Below are 19,297 nucleotides of genomic sequence, written 5' to 3'. Positions count from 1 at the left end.
ATCAACTTCTCTCTTTGAGAACTGACCTGTCATTAAGTACAAAAAACTCAATTCCATTTCTGGAATAGAATGCAAATGGAATTAACCTCAGTTTTATAAAAATTTAAAGTACAGGTGGCAGAGCTGGAAGGGGAGAGGAGAAGGAGAGCTAGTGGTACTCTATTTACCAAATATTCACCACCATATTTGTTAAGGGAAGAATTGAGAGACATTGTCTGTAATTGATGGAACAATAAGAAATATGTAAATATGATGTAAGTGTAAAGAATAGGAGAGAAAAAAGATGACATTAAAATTGGGGACATGGAGAAAAAGGTAAAAGGTAGGGGTGAAATTATGAATAAGCTAAATTCTCATCTATATAGTCCGGTCAAAATATGCCTAAAATTGAGTATAAGCATATTATTTACAGCCACCAATAGAAATAGCGTAAGGAGTTTAACATTATTGCCCCCGAAAAAAGGAATTTAGGAGCAAGAAATGGACAGGATATTATATATTTTCATTTATAAAACCTTAAGCACTTTAATTCTTTAATCATGCACATATATTATTCCAATAAAGAAATGTATTTTAAATAAATTGAATTTGATTCGATTCAAATAATCCTGGTCATACTTCTCTCTGTTCTCCTCTTTACTTATGTCTAATATGAGTTCAGCCCACAGTTCAGAAACTGGAAGAAGAGAGTGTCTTTAACCCCTTGACTTGTCCATAAACCTTTGACTCCCTCCAACCTCCAACACCAACTAAGGTCTGGCTGGTTAGGGCTGAGGTTCCTAAAGGGAAGCAGAATATTCTGCAGGTAAGATACTTATCTTGGGTTGCAGATAAGTCAAGAGGCCTAAATGAGAAAAGACAGAACAGTGGGTGACCAAATGCTCTGGAAAATGCATTGATATGAAACATCCTCACATTGTGCCAAGCCAAAAAAAAAAAAAAAAAAAATGACAATAGACTCTGAACGGCTTTAAGACCTACTTTATGACACCCCTGACTACTTACTACTTTATCTTTTTCTTTAAAAATGCATCATAAAGTCTGTACTTACATAAAAATACGTCCAAAATATTAGATTTTTAAAAATATGGATTTTTTAAAAATTCTTTTTTAGTTTGTAAATGTTCCATGTGAGCTTAAAATGAATATGCAATCAGCAGTTGTTAGATACAATTTTCTGTGTATGTCATTTAGGTCAATTTTATGACTCATGTTTTTCAGATCTTTTATGTCACAAATAGGCCATTGAGATGACTTGAGAACAAGGGCTAGATTACTTCTGATTCGTCTTTACTCCTAGAGTGTAGCTACTCAAGGTTCTAACCCCACTCCAGGTGATTCATCAGTGCTGTCACCTTTAGTCTGAGGAAGCCATTCTCAGGAGAGCAGTCTTTTAACCATTTTTTTAAATACTTGGGCTTTGAACTTCTCCAAGGAGACAAGGAGCCTTCACAGTCTGAGCTGAGCTTAATGCTTTATTCAGGAATATCTCCCCCTATTCAAGGTCTGATGTGTACTTCCTTGTTCTGTTTAAGCATGTGTATCATATGGCACCTGGTTAATCCCACTGTTATATCTGCTACTGGCAGGGAGGGAAAGAGATCTTCCACCTGCAGACTACCACCCTATCTTGCATCACCCACAGGCCATAGGGGACCCACGATCACTACTGAAGCTGATCTTGCTCTGTCATATCTATGTCAATAAAGCATTATTCCAGCCAGTGCCTGTGTAGTCCTGTCTTTCTTGGTGACTCTGACATCTGCAAACCATACAGTGTCTTAACATCGTGGGGCTGCTGCTCCAGGTACTGGGCAGCAGGTATCACATGCTTGACATTTAGCAAGTCCTGACTCTGATTTATGTTCTTCTAGACCAGCAAAGCTGCCAAAGGTTTTCCTTAGCTCTCATCTACCATTCCTGGGACCATCAATGCCTACAAGAGACAACGGTCTCACATGGCAATCTCACCTTTAGATTTCTGTCTTTCCCCTGGATCATGGCCTGGTAATTCTTCACTCTCTTGTTAATTCTCTGATGGCTTCAGGAGGACTTTCTTTTATATACTTGTCTGGCCTTTGTATATATTCAAAGATAGAGAATCAATCCAAATGACCTTATCCATTATTACTAGTCCTTGATTAGAGATGATGATTACTTTCTTTTTTTCTGTGTTTCATATTGTCTGAATCTTTAACAATGAAAATGTATTGCTTTTTTATTCCTTTATAATCAGAAATAAAGCCCTGTTTCATTTACAAAAGGTACTTTATTAAAAGAGAATCCACAGAAATCCCCAAATTCTAAGACTCTGTTCCATACCTATTAGCTGTATTTTTAGTCCATAAACATCCAGTCAGCTCTCAATAGAATTAGCTGATGCACGTGTAGTGAAAGGATCCTTGCTGTAAAAGTATGACCTTTGCTTATTTATTTAATAAAAAAGATTGTTTTTAGTTGGGAAAGGAAGAAAAGAAGTAATCACTTGATTTTAGTTCAAATAATTTTCTATTAGCAACGCTATAAAGTTCACTTGTCTTGAAAACTCAATCTAGTTTCTTTTCATGTTAAGAAAGCATGTTCGCTTTGAGGAGATTAACAAGACAAGGAGTTGAGAAAGCCCTTCTGCTTGTCTTTAATACTTGGATATACAGCAAATTCCAGCACAAGTCCTGTCTCATCCATAAAGCCTTTCCCATACCTATGGCCAACACCAATGTCTTTTCTCTCTAGCATAGGACTCACAATGTGGTCCCTGCATCACTGATTTAGCTGTGTTAGAGATCAGATGAAAACCTCTGAGAAGGCAATCTATAAAGTGTAAAGCGTCATTCAAGTAGAAACTACAAGTTTAATTTTTGAAGATCTGCATGCCTTTTAATTGTTTCTTTAACTCTTTGATGAGTACAATACTTTTTGCTTCTTTTGTCTTTTTTTAAATGCTGAGCATATAGTAGGAACTTAACACAATTGTTTGAATGGTTTAAAGGAAGAACAAAACATCAATATTTATGACAAAATTTTGTTACGTCATGTGCCGGCAAGTTTGTATTTAAAGTGAATTGATAGGTGCCAGCCTGGATCAATGCCTTTCAAATTATTACAGTAAAAATATGGCTAGACTACTATTGCAAGATGGCAAGCTAAATGTTTCTTTGCTTCTCCACAACTCCTGAAATCTAATAGTAATGGGTTTTGTTTTTTGGAGTTTTTTTTTTTAATCACGATCATGCAACAGAGAAGCGGAATAAGAGACATCAGTAAGTAAAAGATCAATGCATAAAAAATGAAAAGTAGATAAAATCTGAAGTACATATAGTAAAACATTAACATGTGTGAAATCTGAGTGGTAGGTACCTGGGTGTCCTAATATTTTTCATATATTTAAAACATTTTATAATCATAAAAAATTAAAATTAAATTAAAAGCAAATAGAGAAGCATTAATGGATGAAACACAGCAGACAACTCCATAGCTCCAAATGCAAACAGAGGAGACTGCAGCTGAGCAGTTAGCCCATGTGCCTGATAGAGTCTCGAAAGGTGCAGGAAGATACAGAGAGAAGAAGTGGGGAATGAGCCTGACATGAGGGTAGTAAATAAAGGTCTGTAACCACCTTCTCCACTTCCGTGAAGAACAGCAAGCGCTCGAACATTTACTCTCAGGCTAAAAATTTCAAGGTTTTTCTCTAAAAATTAAGCTACTCCCTGGGGAGAATGAGGACAATTAAAGTGAATATTGACTCTTCAAAGTATAACTTTCTCTAGCACCTGCCGTACTCCAGCTCCTTGTCCACTTACACCGAATTGAAGCCGGACCATACAGTAGGTCCACTGTTATCACAAAATCCAGGCCCTAATTCTTACATATGAACAAACAGAAAGATCTACCAGGCACTTTGGGAAGACATACAGTATGACAGAGAATGACAGATACACAAACAGATAACTGACTCCAGAGAAAATAAAGATATTAAAAAAAAAAACCTTAAAAAAATAAACACCTTTTATGAGTATGCTTAGAGAAATTGATGCAGCATTGTATTTTTAAAGCAAGAATAGGATACTCAAAAAATGAAGTAATTAGAGAGCAAGAAAACTCCTCCAAAGTGCAAATTTGAAAGTGGAAATCTAAAACTTAATGGGAGGTATATGCACATATTTGAGGAAGCCCGCAAAAATATGGAGACAAAAAGGAAGAAAAGAAAAAAAGAAAGAGAAGACACAAAGGGAATTAATTCAGGAAGCCCAGCATCTAGAAGAAAGAATTCAGAAAATTGAAATGAGAAAATTACCAAAGAAATATTAGAAAAAAATCCTGCAAAACTGGAAAACCAAGTCTCTGGTTCACCAAGGGCTGTGCTGGGCCTGCTCTGTTACAATGCCTGTACTCAAGGAGGTCACTCTGACGTTATACTTTCATGAGATACCTACCTCAGGGACACAGGGCACTTTACCATCTCCTTCCGATCTTCTGATAAGAGAAAGTTTCTTTTCAGCAGAGCAAACCACAGTCCCCAATGGTTTGGTGTCACACTGGTAGGTCAGCAAGGAGAAAAAACAAACCTGCTTATAAGCCATAGTCCTTGGACAAAACCTAACAATGAGAAACTTATTTTACTTGAGCACCAAGTCAAGAGAAAGCTGAAGGTGAGGCTATGGTATTTACGAGTGGTAATGGAGAAAGGGGACATACAAGAGGGAAGGGGTTCTCTTGCCTGCTGAGTTTCTGTGAGACAGATAAGTGGGGAAAGACAGGAGTGATAAGACTCCTCTTCCCTTGTTTTTACTGGAGAGAAAAAAAACACAGCTGTGGGTCAGTCTGAATATTCATCTCAAGAGCTATTTTGTCTGGATCTAGATGTTACCCCTATCATTGCAAAGGTTTATACTTTCACTTAAAAAGTGTCACTCTCATCTCCGTATGCATGAGGCCTCATGATTAAAACCAGGACCCAAACTGTGAGTAAGATGTGATAAAAATCTTTCCGACTATGCAGGGTTCTTGGGGCAGAGAATATTTCAGGAAACTAAATATGTGTGTGAAGATGAATATACAGGGATATTCATTGCCTTCTGACTTAAAATGTACAAAAGCCAGAGGCATCCTGACTGTTCAGTGAGATTGGAAATGGTTAAATAAATACTTATACAATAGATTACAGTTATTTCAAATTATCGATCTTGAGGAATGTGTAATGGCATGGGAAAATATTTATAGAATAACATTAAATGGAAAACACAGGATAAAAATAACTTTTCCAATTTGGTGCAGAAAAAAGGAATAAATGTGTTTATATATATTTACACACACACATGTTCTTATATATGTTTAGTAGAAAATACTCTTAAAATGTTAATTGTATGTCTCTGAGGCGGGATTGTGGATAGACTTTACTTAGTTATCTATATGTTTTTTCCTGAGCTTCTAAATTTTCTGCACAAAGTATATATCATTTTATGACTGGAGAAAACAATCATTACAACAAATATGAAACTCCTGTTCTACCAGGGATTAGATTCCCTTAACATGCATGTTTCACTCTGAGGGTCAAGTTCTTCTCAGATACTCCCTCACTCTTCCTTCCTGCTCCCCATTCAGTGGAAAACTTAAATGAAGAAAATTGGGGAAGAACCAAGTAGGGCTGTCCAAGCCAGATGATGATTGCCATTCATATGGTGGCATGTTTGGTTATAGCTCAGCTGCAGACTTATCCTGATGGCACAGAGAGAGAACAGAGGCCGTATGTCAAATTCATTGACGTTTTAAGTTTCACACACTGGGCACCTTTCCACTCACTTACCTGGTTGGCCCAGATGCCGTATTCATGTTCTTCTTCTGTGGAATCCACCTGGCACGAACCATCTGGCTAACGTAACCTATACGTAACAAGTGATCCTGAGAAAGAATTACAGTGTGGAAGTAATTTGGCAGTGCTACAAGTTTCATTAATATCTTTGGGAAGAAAAGAACCTGTTCTGCATTCACTGAGGCTTGCAGTCTTTCAAGAGTGCTGACTTGGATTGTGCTCAGTTGAAATGCTTTTGCAGTTCCTGTCTCCACCCCAAAATTAGATGTTAGCCTCTGACAAACACCTGTGCCTTAAGGAATAGTCAAGTGACCACCCACATGGATTTGGCTTGTCGTTTGGAATAATCCCAATTGGCTACTTGGAAAGATAAGAGAGGCTGTTCCCTGGCTGAGCTGTGCCCATTGCCCATGATTCATTTTAATTGTGATGAAGAATGATTTGATACTGCCAGGTGACAGCTGCATCCATAGTAAGAGAAAATTCAGGTTCAAACACCATTGAAACTGATGCATTATCTGTGATGGACAAGTAGGGATTGGCAGCATGACTGGAGCAAAGACTCAAAGCATTTACTGGGACATGAAAAGTCTGTGTCACTTCTACACTGCTGCACTCTAGTTATAAGAATTCGCTGACTGTTTTTGCCTAAGTTCAAGGTTAATATAACACAGCCTTTCCATACCTTTCCATCTACCAGTTCATTTATTCATTTGCTCATTTGTTCATCAGACATTCAAGGAGTGCCAAATTTGTGTCAAAGATATACTAGTTATCCATAAGAATTACCCTCACCTCTGGGGCTCTCTTGCTATTTGCTGATTTAAATCCTACCCTTCTTTAGGACTCATCCCCTGCCTGCATCTCCTCCATCAAGTTTGCCTCCCCTTGGAGCTCTACCCTTCAGGGACACATCTCTCTTTTGACTGCCATTCATATGGCAATGATGAAGGGTCCACCTCATGAGGTCTGAAGTCAAGGAGATCAGGATTTGAGAATTTGAGTCCCAGTTGGAAACTGAGCAAGTTACTTAACTTCTTTAAGCCTGGATTTCCTTATCTTTCATTTAGAAATAGAGTTAATGTGAAGATCAAATAAGTAATTCATGCAGAAAACCCAGCATGATTCCTGGCACTTAATCAGAATCAATATGTGCTAGTAACAACAACAACAACAACAACAACAATGACAACTTAAACTGGAAAGAATATGGATATCAATGTACATCTCCCCTCCTTTAGCAGATGAGGTTAAAGTCATTGAGTTATCTTTAGAGCCAGAGCTAAAACTCAAGTCTCCTAATACCTAGTTCAATGTTCTTGTATTATTCATAACATTCTTCTACTACTTAGCATGTGTGGTGTAATTTATGCTTTAATGTATTTCCTGAACCTTAATATTCTATAAATACCTCAGTAAATATATATCAATAACAATAACCTATAAAGAAATGAGCTGCTTTTCTGATGTATGGTTCAACAGTCAAGTTCACATAAATCTGTTAAAGGAACAATTTTTGGCTATATCATATTGGGAAGAAGCTTTTTTTTTGCATAAAGTACTAGAAAATTATTAAGGGCTGCATTTATTGGATTCTTCATATAACTACTTGCTTTCTACCTTATGGATATTCATCCAGACTTTTGTACACCAAGACTAGTATTGCTATCTTGGCCTTCTCTACCCTACGTAGTCAACACCACTGGAAAGAGAGTAAGCGACTTGTGCAAAGTTATACAACATCACCCTGCATGTGACAGTAAGTGGAACATATTGCCTGGTACATCCTAATAGCTCTACTACTCCCACGAAAAACTAAGATTTAGAAAAATCATGTTAAGCAGCTTAAAAAATATTAAACAGATGGCTAAAGTGCACTTGTACTTAAAAGTTTATTTCTTAAAAGAATTGTATCTCTGTTTATCTGTAATATCACACATGAGGAGGAAAATCCTTCAGTTGAAAAAAAGGAAATATATGTATACATGCATATATATACACATACATACATACATACACTATATCTTAATATATATACTATATATAGTACTATATCTTAATGTATATAGTATATTTTTATAAATACACTATATATAGTACATTTTATATACAGTATCTGAAGGTATAATATATTTTAGAGGTTCTAGAAAATGAAAAAAGAGGAAGGCCTAAAAATTAAGTGATAATGAGATTTTGTTGACATCCAAGAAAGAGATTGAAGATAACATTAAAAGAACAGAATACAAAATTATATAATCAGCATAAATATTAAACACATACATGTAGACAAAAATTTGAAGGAAAAAAATGTTAATCTGCTGTCTCTGGTGAGTTATGGATGATATTTATTTTCTCTAATTAAAAAATCTTTATCAAATATAAATGAAGCTACTTAAAAGAAAGGGGGCAGGGATTTTATAATGAGGTAAGTGCCAGATTATAGCAAATTAAAGATGAGAAGTTTGAAGAAGACAGAATGGAATATATCACAGACAATAGTGTAAAGATCAGTTGGCCCCTGCCCAAAGTAAAAGGGAATTGTACTCCTATAAGATCCAAAATAAGAAACCCAGGGAGAAGAGAGGATAAACCTGCTAGACAGACAGAAGATAGGTGACTTGGGATTGGAAATGGCTTTGTCTCAAGGGCTCAGATAGAGATGCTAGGTTTGGAAAGCAAGAGCACTTTCTGTGATTCCTAAACAAGAAGACAATAGCAGAGAATAAAGATTTACTGAGTTAAAAGTGAACAAAACTGAAGAATCCATTGCAGGAAGCTCCTGTCTTTTATGTGAAATGAAAATTATAGACTATAGCGCTGTGAGAAGAGTGACGTTGGAGGAATTGTTATTGTGCTTTCAAAATAAGCCAAGGAAAACAAACTTTGTTGAGTTGACTGAGTGGAAGGATTGATTTCATCGTGGCCAGAATCCTCACATGGAGCTAGGTGTAATATAATTTGTTACAGAACAGAAAGAGTTTATACACCTAGTGCTAGCAGAGCCAAGCACTGAACAATGAGAACTGTAGTGGAGAAAGACTGGCCATTTTATTATGAAGGACACCACCCAGAAGACAGGGAAGCTAATGCTCAAAAGCTCAAACTCCCTGGTCTTGGGTTTGAGGCAGGTTTTTAAAGGTATAGGAGGAACAGGTAGGTGGAAGAAATGGTGGAGTAAGTTTTAATTGGAGGACCTTGGAGCTTGGCCTTTTATAATAAAGGGGCATTGACACAAGATCTTCCTGGACAAGGGACTCTCTGTTTCTGAAAGGGTTCTGGTGTTCAAGTTCCAGTTATATCCCAGTCTTTTGATTCCATGGCGGTGGTGGTGGAGGGAACATTTGCGGGAGAGGCAAGATTTTTGTTCCAGGTGCAGCTGGAAATCAAAGTCCTCTCTTCTGCTCATGCTTCGGCTATATGACTTGTGGTTTTGGTCTGTTGTCTCTAAAGAGCAACTCAGTATCTCATTAAACAAGACAGGACCGTTTTTAGCTGTTTCCATGATTATATTACCAAACTCAGTGGGTTCATTTTGCCGGCACATGTCAAAGCCAAAAGAGACACGAACAAGAGTTTGCAATAAAGAAAGTAAAGGTTTATTTAAGGAAATGGTGCCAAGCTCAGAGACACATGTGAGCTAGTGCTCAAAGACCTGGGTCCCTGAGGTTATGTAGGAGAAAACTCATCAGTAGCTAAGAGATTTGAGGTCAAGGGCTCCACTGATTGGTCAGGGATAGGGTGGGAGGCAGTTAATTATTGCATCAGATCCTGATGCCAGACACTGTGTTGGCCTATCTAGTAAGTTCCTTCAGCCTTCATGGGTGTGAAGCTGCAAGATATTATCTTCAGTTTGACAGAAACCCTGTGGTCAACAGACCTGAGGCTTTGTTCCTAAGACTGTTTGATGCTGACCTAAGGGCTTAATGATTAAAGGAGTTGTTATGCAGTAGGCAAAAGGCTAGGAAAAGAAGCAAGTGAGCCCAAGGCCAATTTGAATCAAAGAGAAAGAAAAGAGAAAAAGTCATTTTAAAGAAGTTAATATTTGCATGGTTACAATTACAAATTCTTCCGATTTCCCGAGAAATGCATGGTCCCATCCTCAGGCAGATACAGGGAGTTTCATGTCCTGTCCTTCTATGGTTCAGACTTTAGGCAACAAGTTCTGATTCTTAAGCAGACTTTAAGGTCTTCTCTTAAGAATCCTATTTTCCCTAAACTTTCTCATTTTGGCCTATTCTTCATCCCTTTCATTTTGATGTCCTACCCTCTTTCTGGACTAATATACAATTGACACTTGAACAAAATCTTGAATGTCAACAAAATCTCATTATCCCTTAATTTTCAGGACTTTCTCTTTTGTCATTTTCTAGCACCTCTAAAATATACTATGCCTTAAGGTTTTGTAAGAGACTAAAATGTTTCCCTCTCTGACTCCACCTAATTCCAGCCTGCATTTCTCCCATGGTCTTTAGGCTGACAGCTCCTCCTATAGACATGCTAATTGACTGGAGGAGTTATGCCTGAGACTTGAGTATTCTTCAAAAGCTCCTTGTCAGAAGGATCCTTTGCTAAAGAGATGGGGAAATGTATGTAAAGCGATGACTGTTTATCAAAGATTTACAGGAACTCTGGTCTGACTGACAGAGAACAAAGAGATTTGGAGATTTCTCACTCTTCCTTGGATCCCACCTCTTTCCCACCCCTCTTCCCTTCCCTTGTAATAAAAAACACTTGAATTTGAAGGCATGCTTAAAATGGATTTGAGATACCACTCGGGCTCCCATCTTCTCATTTCATCACCATCTTGATAAATAAAACTTTCCTTATTCCAAACTTTGATCTATTGAATATTGGACATTTGAAGCTCTGAGGACATGAACTTTGTGACCACAACAGTTTGAACTTTGCAGGTTCACTTACATGCAGATTTTTTTCAATAAATACAGTCAGCCCTCCATATCCACAAGTTTCATTTCCATGGATTCAAATAATCACAGATTAAAAAGAGTGTTTTTGATCTGAGGTTGGGAATCTGCAGATGCAGAGGGCCAACGGTACATATTGATCGACACCATTTTATATAAGATACTTGAGCATCCTTAGATTTTGGTATCCCCAGGGATCCTGGAACCAATTCCTCAAGGATACCAAAGGCAAACTCTAGTTAAATTTTGGGGGAGTCAACAACTTGGAAAAGAGAGAGAAGAGTAGAAAAGGGAAAGCGAAAGCAAGATGGAGGAAAAGCTGCTCTAAGACCCCTGCCTGCGGGCCAGGCTGGGTATGGACTGAAAAGGCAGTGGAAGGGGAACAGTGAAGAAATGTCAAAGTACCTTCTAGACTGTGAGCACATTTGCAAAATCAAATACCAAATCTTTTTGAAAATTATAAAGTACACTGTCTTCTGATACCATTTTTTAGGCCCATCTTTTAATTTTAACAGAAATTTAATTAACTTTTGCAAATGAGGGTGCGCCAACCAACTTTTATCTAGAGAACAACATGAAGAGCCATGCCCTTCACCATCACACTTGAGAGAAAGAAACATCTTAATGGTGTGTTTGAGTATTGGTCCCAGAGGTGTTAGAGCCACTGCTTTTCTCCCAGATCAGCTCCAGCTTGAAGGATCTTGAGTGGTCAGCATTCTGTCCCACTGGAAGGCAAATCAGATTCAAACACACAGGAAACACACAGGAAACCAAGCTTGGAAAGAAAATGGCACAGGAAGGAGTTGGCTGTCCTAGTGCCTTCACAGGCACAAAATTTAACCTCAGCGTCACTTAGCAATCAAAAGCATAATGCTGGGGAAATATCACTAGGCCTCCACGAATGTTCCACTTTCAAAGAGAAGTGTGAGCCAATTCAGCCAGGATGCTTAATGCTTTGGCCCAACTAATAGTTCTCTCTGCAGAGAACCAAAAACTGAAGAAGGTTAGGCCATCCCAAGCATCAGGAATCCTCTCATAGACAGACCAATGGAAACTCTGTTCCCAAAGAGATGTGGTTCAAGCCAAAACCCCTTGGTTAAAAACAGCTTAGAAAAACAGGCATAGCTAAGGTGATCTCACATTCTGACTCCCTATGAAACTCAAATTCTATCCATTAGCAGGGAGGATATATGACAAAGAAAAGACCCCAGAGAACAGAACCAAGACCTGAGAGTAGAAGATAGGAAATATTTTAGGAAGACCCCAGTTCAATAATTAAAGCTGGCCCCAAATTGAGCTGTGTAAAGAGAGATGAGCATTTGCCCTTGGAATTGAACAAAGCAGGGGCTGGAGGATAGGTAAAACTCCTGAGCAAAATGTGGGTGAAGAGTAGTCCAGCAATGACTTACCAGGTCCCTTCATTACAGTGTCCCCCACTACAGCCTTTACATTTCTCATCATAAATTTAAGGCAGTGTGGCAGAATGGAGAGAACTTTAGGATCAGGCAAATCTGAATTTGAATCCAAATTCTATCCATTATTGATTGGTGAGCTTGAACAAGTGATCTAGTTTAACAATGCCATTTCAGTTAAGACTACTTCTCAAGCTCTGGATAAGACATTATCAGCCATCACTTTCTGTACAAATCAGTATGCTAGACACAAGGTAGGTAATGATAAGATTCAAACCTCTGAGAATTTCATGGCTCATTTACATGAGAGCCAGTAATGGTTATTACAGTCTCCATAGATGAGGAAGTAGCACATGGGAAAGATAGTCTGAATTCCACAGTATCCAAACCCAAATGCTGAGGAAACAGATGTCTGGAGCTGAAGTGGTGTTAGTTTATTTGCAGCCTGTATATTGCCCGTGCTTCTAGTCCAGGCTTGTATAAGAAATGCTTAAGATGTTGAGACATCTCAGATGGCAGAGGTCTCCTGCATCCTAGGAAGTACCTATAAAAAGATAAGATTTTGACTGAAGGGAAGATTCCACTCCTTTTAAAAAACCTACTGTTTCCTAAAGACTCTTCCGGCCGAAAATTCTCTGACTTTCTGATATTCCATATTTTACAAAGGACATAAATACGCACTGGTGGCCACTCTGATCCAAGTCCAGCATAGAAGCCTTATTTGTGAAGTCAAGTTTAAAGACTTTTTTTTTTTTCTTCTTTTTTCGGCAACATGACGAAGTGAATCAAAGTTTACAAACACTCATTCTTGTTATGAGATTGTAGTGGTCGCTTTTCCTTTATAAAGACTGTAGAGAGTGTTCTCCAAATCAAAAGCTCTTTCTTACCAAACAGTAACAATACCATCTTTTATAAACTTACCAGCAGAACGTCTTAGAGGAACTCTTTTTATCTGATTCTACCATCCGACAGTACCTTCTTTCCAAATTCTCCATGTCTTTTTTTTCTTATCCATTTTTGGTGCTTCACTTTCTTCAAGAATATAAACTTGAAACGCTTCATTGTTTCCATTCAGAGAGAGATTTCAAATGGAAACTGTTGTCTTCAATTGCAAGTAGTGTGTTTTGTCAGTCTTTATAAAAAGAGCTTAAAGTTCCTCTATAACTATTGTGGAGTGTTTTGTCCTTATTAAGTTAAATAGAATCTGAATAAATTATTATTGAACTCTCCCCGCCCCCACCACCACCACCCAAACCCACTGCCTTATCTTAGGACTACGGACTATTTAGTCAGATACAAAAATGTTAGTGGTGAAGAGGGAGATGATGCAGTCTCTTGGAGTAAAAATTTGGGGGGGAAGATAAACAAATAATGAGACAGAAAGTCTTGAGTATATCCTTGAGAACTGAAAAACTGTGTTATTCATCTTTCTATTGTGTCCCTCGTGGCACTTAGAACAGGGTCTTGGTACTTCTGGAGATCATAATTGTATATTAAAGATATGTTAAACTTTTTTCTTCATGTTCTAACAGGAGGTATACATACCTCCTGAGGATGGAAAGTCAGTACAAAGTAAAGTTGCATAAATTTGAAGGAAGCTCTTGATATTTTTGTGATGCAAATACTCTCATTCTTATGATTTCCTCCCTTTTCTCTCTTGAAAATACAATATTCTCTTATCATTTTGAGTTGATACTCATTCAAATACTCAAAAATTGTCTCTTTATAGAGTTGTAAAGATCTGAGTTTGAATCCTTCTTATCACATTTCTTTGCTTTACAAATATGAGCACATTGCAGGGATTATACCTACATAGGAGGCATAAATTAGTTACTTCAGTTATAAATTGGGAATGGGTGGGTTTTCCAAGATATATATTTTTAAAAAGTACTCTAGTTACTGTGTGAACAACAGGTTGGAGGGAAGTAAAAAGAATACAGGACAAAGTTAAGAATTTATTGTAGCAGTCTAGGTAAGAAATTATAGTTTAGGTTAAGGAGGTGGCAGCAAAGAATAAGAAAAATGGATAAAATTAGAGTATATTTAGAAAGAATAATGTAATTTGATGGTGAAACATGAAAAATAAAGGAGAGGGAAGTATCAAGATTAATTCTTAGATTTTAGACTTGTACAACTATATGCATAATAGTGTCATTTTTTAAGACCTTTAGAGTAGACTGAGGTCAGGAGGAAGAAGAGATCAGGAGTTTTTGTCAAGGCTGAGTGGTGCTAATGGTACCTAATGGATAGAGACCAGGGATGCTGCTAAACATCCTATAGTGCACAGGACAGCCCCATAAAAGATAATTATTTGGCCCTGAATATTCATAGCATCAAGGTAGAGACACCTTTCAAAAAATAAAAATGAAAAGCATCAGAAATTATAATTGTGATAAATGCAAAATTTTATTATCATTTAATATTTTTAAAAATAATTGATTAAAAAAATAATATGTAATGCAGTATGGGTTATATAATATGAGGAAGTGAAATGAATGACAATAATAGCACAGAGACTAAGAAAGGAGAAATCAAAGCACTCTCTTGCAGGGTTTTACACTAAATACGCAGTGGTATTATATTACTAGGTGGGAATATCAGGTGCTGTAGGCATTTAAATATATATAAATATATTTATGTATTACTAGGTGGCAGACTGAGATAAGATGAAAATTTATACATAAACCCAAAAATAACCACCAAAAAACAAAATATTATTGCTAATCAATCAACAAAGTAGAAAGGTTTTGACAAATAAACCAACATACTATAAACTGGAAGAAAAAATAATATATAATCCAAAAGAAGAAAGTATAAAGGAAAATAATAATATAGTTTAATAATACCATATTTAATTGTAAAAGACTAAATGCTTCCCACTAAGATCAGGAACATGACAAAGAGGTCTACTTTCACTATTTCTATTCACTATTGTACTGGAAGTTCGAGCCAGCGCAATAAGGAAGAAAAAAGAGTTTCTTACATTGTAATGAAAAAGATCTATTTGTCTTTATTCAGAGACAACATAGTCATCTATAAAGAAAATCCAATGAAATCTACTAACAGTTACTAATACATGTTTATCAAGGTTGCAGGATACAAGACCAATATACAAAAACCAATTGTTTCTATATATCAACAATGAGCAATTAAAATAAATTTTAAAACACACCCTTTAAAACATCATCAAAAAATAAGACATACTTAGGGATAAATCTGACAAAATATGTGCAAGAAGGTTATACTGAAACTGCTTGCCAGGAGAAATTAAGAGGACCGAAATTAATGAAGTGATATACTATGTTTATGGATTAGAAGACTAAGCATTGTTAAGATGTCAATTATCCTCAAACTGATCTGTAGATTCAACACAGTCCCAAGCAAAATCTCAAGACATTTTCGTAGAAATTGAAAAAGAGATTATAAAATTCTACAGAAATGCTGAGAACCTGGAGTAGCCAAAACAACTTTGAGAAAGAAGGACAAAGTTGGAGGACTAACATTACCTGATTTCAGGATTTATTATAAAGTTATACTATCAATACAGTGTGGTATTAGAAATAAGAAAGACAAATAGATCAATGGAACAGAATAGAGAATCCAGAAATAAACCCATCCATATGCAAACAATTGAATTTCATCAAAGGTGGCAAAGGAAATTCAGTGGGAAAGAATAGTCCTTACAACAATTAGATATCCATATGCAAAATAGCTTCAATCCAAACTTTATGCCATATGTAAAATTTTACTCAAAATGGGTCACAGATTTAACTGCAAATTTTAAAACTCTAAAACTTCCAAAAGGCAATAGAAGAAAAAAAAAATTAACTGGAGTCAACAATTATACAATGAATAAATAATCTCGTAATATGTGTTGTTGGAGGTTCGTACCACTTGGCATTTCCACCAGCAATGCATCCAGACATCTCTTTTACAGGGATACTTTATATGATGTATATGTATTTTATATATAAAAATATATACATGGCTGGGCTTTACCCCCAGAGATTTATTTTGAAACAGGCTGTGGTAAGGACAAGGCATCAGTAGTTATTAAAACCTCCCAAATGACTATGTTTTACAACTAAAATTGAACACGCAGAATTTCAGTGAACTCCAAAATATAGACGAGGCAGAGAAGGAAAAGGAGATCCTGATGCACATAAAGAGATAAGGACAACCACCTATAGTCAGTGACTCAATTAATCATGCCTACATAATGAATCCTCCATAAAACCCTAAAAGGACAAAAAGAAGAGAATAGAGTGTCAGCAAGGCAAAGGCAAGAGTAGACAAGAGTAATTAATAGCATCAAATGTCTGTGATGTTGTGATTTATAATAAGAAATATGTATTTGACCTTTGTCCCCATTCCTGACACAGAATTTCTAAATCCTTAGGATTTCCTAAGTGTTGAGAACAATAAAAATATCTTTGTTATGTTAATGAGGTAAATTTTAGAAAGCATCTAAGGATGGGAGCTGGTGACCAGTGGAGGCAACCAGAAGGTTGGAATTTCAGCCCCACCTCCTGGCCTCAGGGGAGGGACAAGGGGATGGAGATTAAGTTCAACCACCTATAGTAAGTGACTCAATTAATCATGCCTACATAATGAATCCTCCATAAAACCCTAAAAGGACAGGATTGGGAGAGCTTCTGGGTTGTTGGATAGTGGAGATTTGGGGAAAGTTGAGTGCTGAGAGAGATCATAGAAGCTTCGTGCCCCTTTCCACATACTTCACCCTATACATCTCTTCCATGCAGCTGTTCCTGAGTTTTATCCTTTTATAATAAACTAGCAATATAGCAAGTAAAACATTTCTCCAAGTTTTGTGAGATGCTCGAGCAAATTAATCAAACCCAAAGAGGAAGTTGCGGAAACTTCCAATCTGTAGCCAGTCGGTCAGGTCAGAAAACCAGATGTCAACCTGGATTTGTGACTGGCATTTGAAATGGACTGAGCCCTTAAACCTATGTAATCCAAAGCTATCTCTGAGTAGATAGTATCAGAACTGAGTTGAGTTGTATACACCCTACTGGTGTCTGAGAATTGCTAGATGGCCTGGGGAAATAAGCTCACACATCGAAATTGGAAAAAGAATCTTAATATCACTTAGAAATTAAGTAGAAAGGGGATAAAAAGTTACCCATAGGATTGAATATTAAGGAAATTACTAGTGACCTTATAAGAGTTGTCATAGTAGAGGGATGGGAACAGAAGCCAAATTGAAGTGAGTTGAGAAGTGAGTAGGAGGTAAGTCAGTCAAGATAATAAGTCCAGTAAACTCCCAAAAGAATCTGGGGGTGAGCTATTTTTTTTTAATAGAATTGATTTTTGTTTTTAATGTTTGTAATTTGAGGCAATTGATGAGATTGAGAGACGAGAGAACAAAAGACAATCCATAGTATAAAGAAGAAGGAAAGGGATGGGGTCCAAAGTACACTTAAGGAACTGCCTTCCATTAGGAAGAGAAACAGCTTTTCCATGTAACAGGCAAGAAGGAAGGCAGACAGGTACAAATACAGTTATATTGGTGGGTTTGGTAGCTGGATTATTGAGGGTTTCTTATCTAATAGCATCTATTCTTCGTGATACATGGAATAAGGCATCTGCTGAGAGATGGTGGCGAGGTAGGGAAGTTGAATATTTGAGGAGGCTGGAAGAAGTTTGGAATAGAAGCCATTGTGGACTGGGGGACTATGAGTTGACCAGAGATACCTGAAGGATTGTCTGGAACTGTCATGCTTGTTCAAGAATGGTTGTCATGAAATTATGATGGTAGAATCTGCCCAGCTGCTCAAATTCAGAGAGACAGAAAGTATACAGTGAGTTACTCTAAGATTAGATTACAGCCAGTTGAGGTATGACAGAAGCCTAAAGGGGCAAGGGACTTTAGGGCAACGGCAGTAGTATCATGAAAAAAAAATCAACCCTGAAATCTAAGCATGATAGGTAGCAAAGTAAAGGAAGGAATGGGTAAAGAATAGGGAAAATAGAAGATAAAAGGGCTGGAGGTCACAATGAGATCAGAACTATTTGAGTGATTTTAATTAAAAAGTCAAACTGAGAAGGGAAGAAGTTGTAGTCAAAACTGGGGTGGCTGCATTAATGATATTGGAAGTGAAGCTAAGATTCAGGAAGTGTGACGAGTCCCAGAAGTCCCTGGAGATGGAAGAATAAAGACCGAAAATGTCAGCGAGTTCGATGAATATGTTTGATACGTAAAATTTGTTTTCTTTGCCCCTCTCTTTAGTAATTTGGGAAGTATGCATCCTGTTTTTATCTCAATTAGTTTTTATTTTAAGATTTAAAAACTATGTCTTGGAGAATATATTTCTTCAGTTATCTTTATTAAGAAAGAAACAATATCCCCTTTGGGAACAATGAGGAAATTGTATATTCTCCTATCATTCTGTCTCTTAGTTTTTGTTTTTATAGGCCAATACATTAGACCCAAGTTATTATAATTGAAACATTATCATTTTTCAAGAGTTGCTTTTTAGACTTCTATTCTGTTTTGTAACCATATAATAAATAATCATCTAGACCTAATTTTCTTTGTATTTGTTTTAATGGTCACTGTCATGATCTTCAAATTCTACAGTTCTGTATTTCGATTAATTCCACAATTTAAAGTCTTCAGGTAACTTTGCTTTGATTAGAAGGGTCAGTTGCACATCTAATAATATTTTCCCATTGCCCTTTCACTTGAACAACTTACCTGAATATAGATTTCTTGGAATGCAGTCCTTTTTTTTCCCCTCCAAGCTCTGCTTGATATCATTTTATTTGCTTTACCATTAGGTGTTGCAGAGGAGAATTTTGAAAGTAGTTCATTTTTGTTCCTATGTGGTCAACAGGCTTTTCTATCCAAATATCTTTTGAATTTTTTTTCTTGATCCTCAGAAGCTCATTAGGATATGTCTATGTGTTGGTCACTTACAATAATTTTGCTTGATACTTTGTGAGCCTTTTGAATATCTGGACTTGGTTCTTTTCTACCAGGAAAGAAATAAGAAATTTTGTACTAATTTCTAGCTGTCCAGAATAGATCATCATCATAACAGATAACAATAAAAATAATAACATTCACAATAATAACACTAATAATGGTTATGATAGTTTGGGTTTCCCCTGTCCCATCTCACCCT

The sequence above is a fragment of the Pteropus vampyrus genome, unplaced genomic scaffold (genome assembly GCF_000151845.1).
Source record: "Pteropus vampyrus isolate Shadow unplaced genomic scaffold, Pvam_2.0 Scaffold44, whole genome shotgun sequence".
NCBI classification, from domain to species: domain Eukaryota; kingdom Metazoa; phylum Chordata; class Mammalia; order Chiroptera; family Pteropodidae; genus Pteropus; species Pteropus vampyrus.
The sequence above is the reverse complement of the archived record's forward strand: the minus strand, read 5'-3'. Positions refer to the sequence as shown.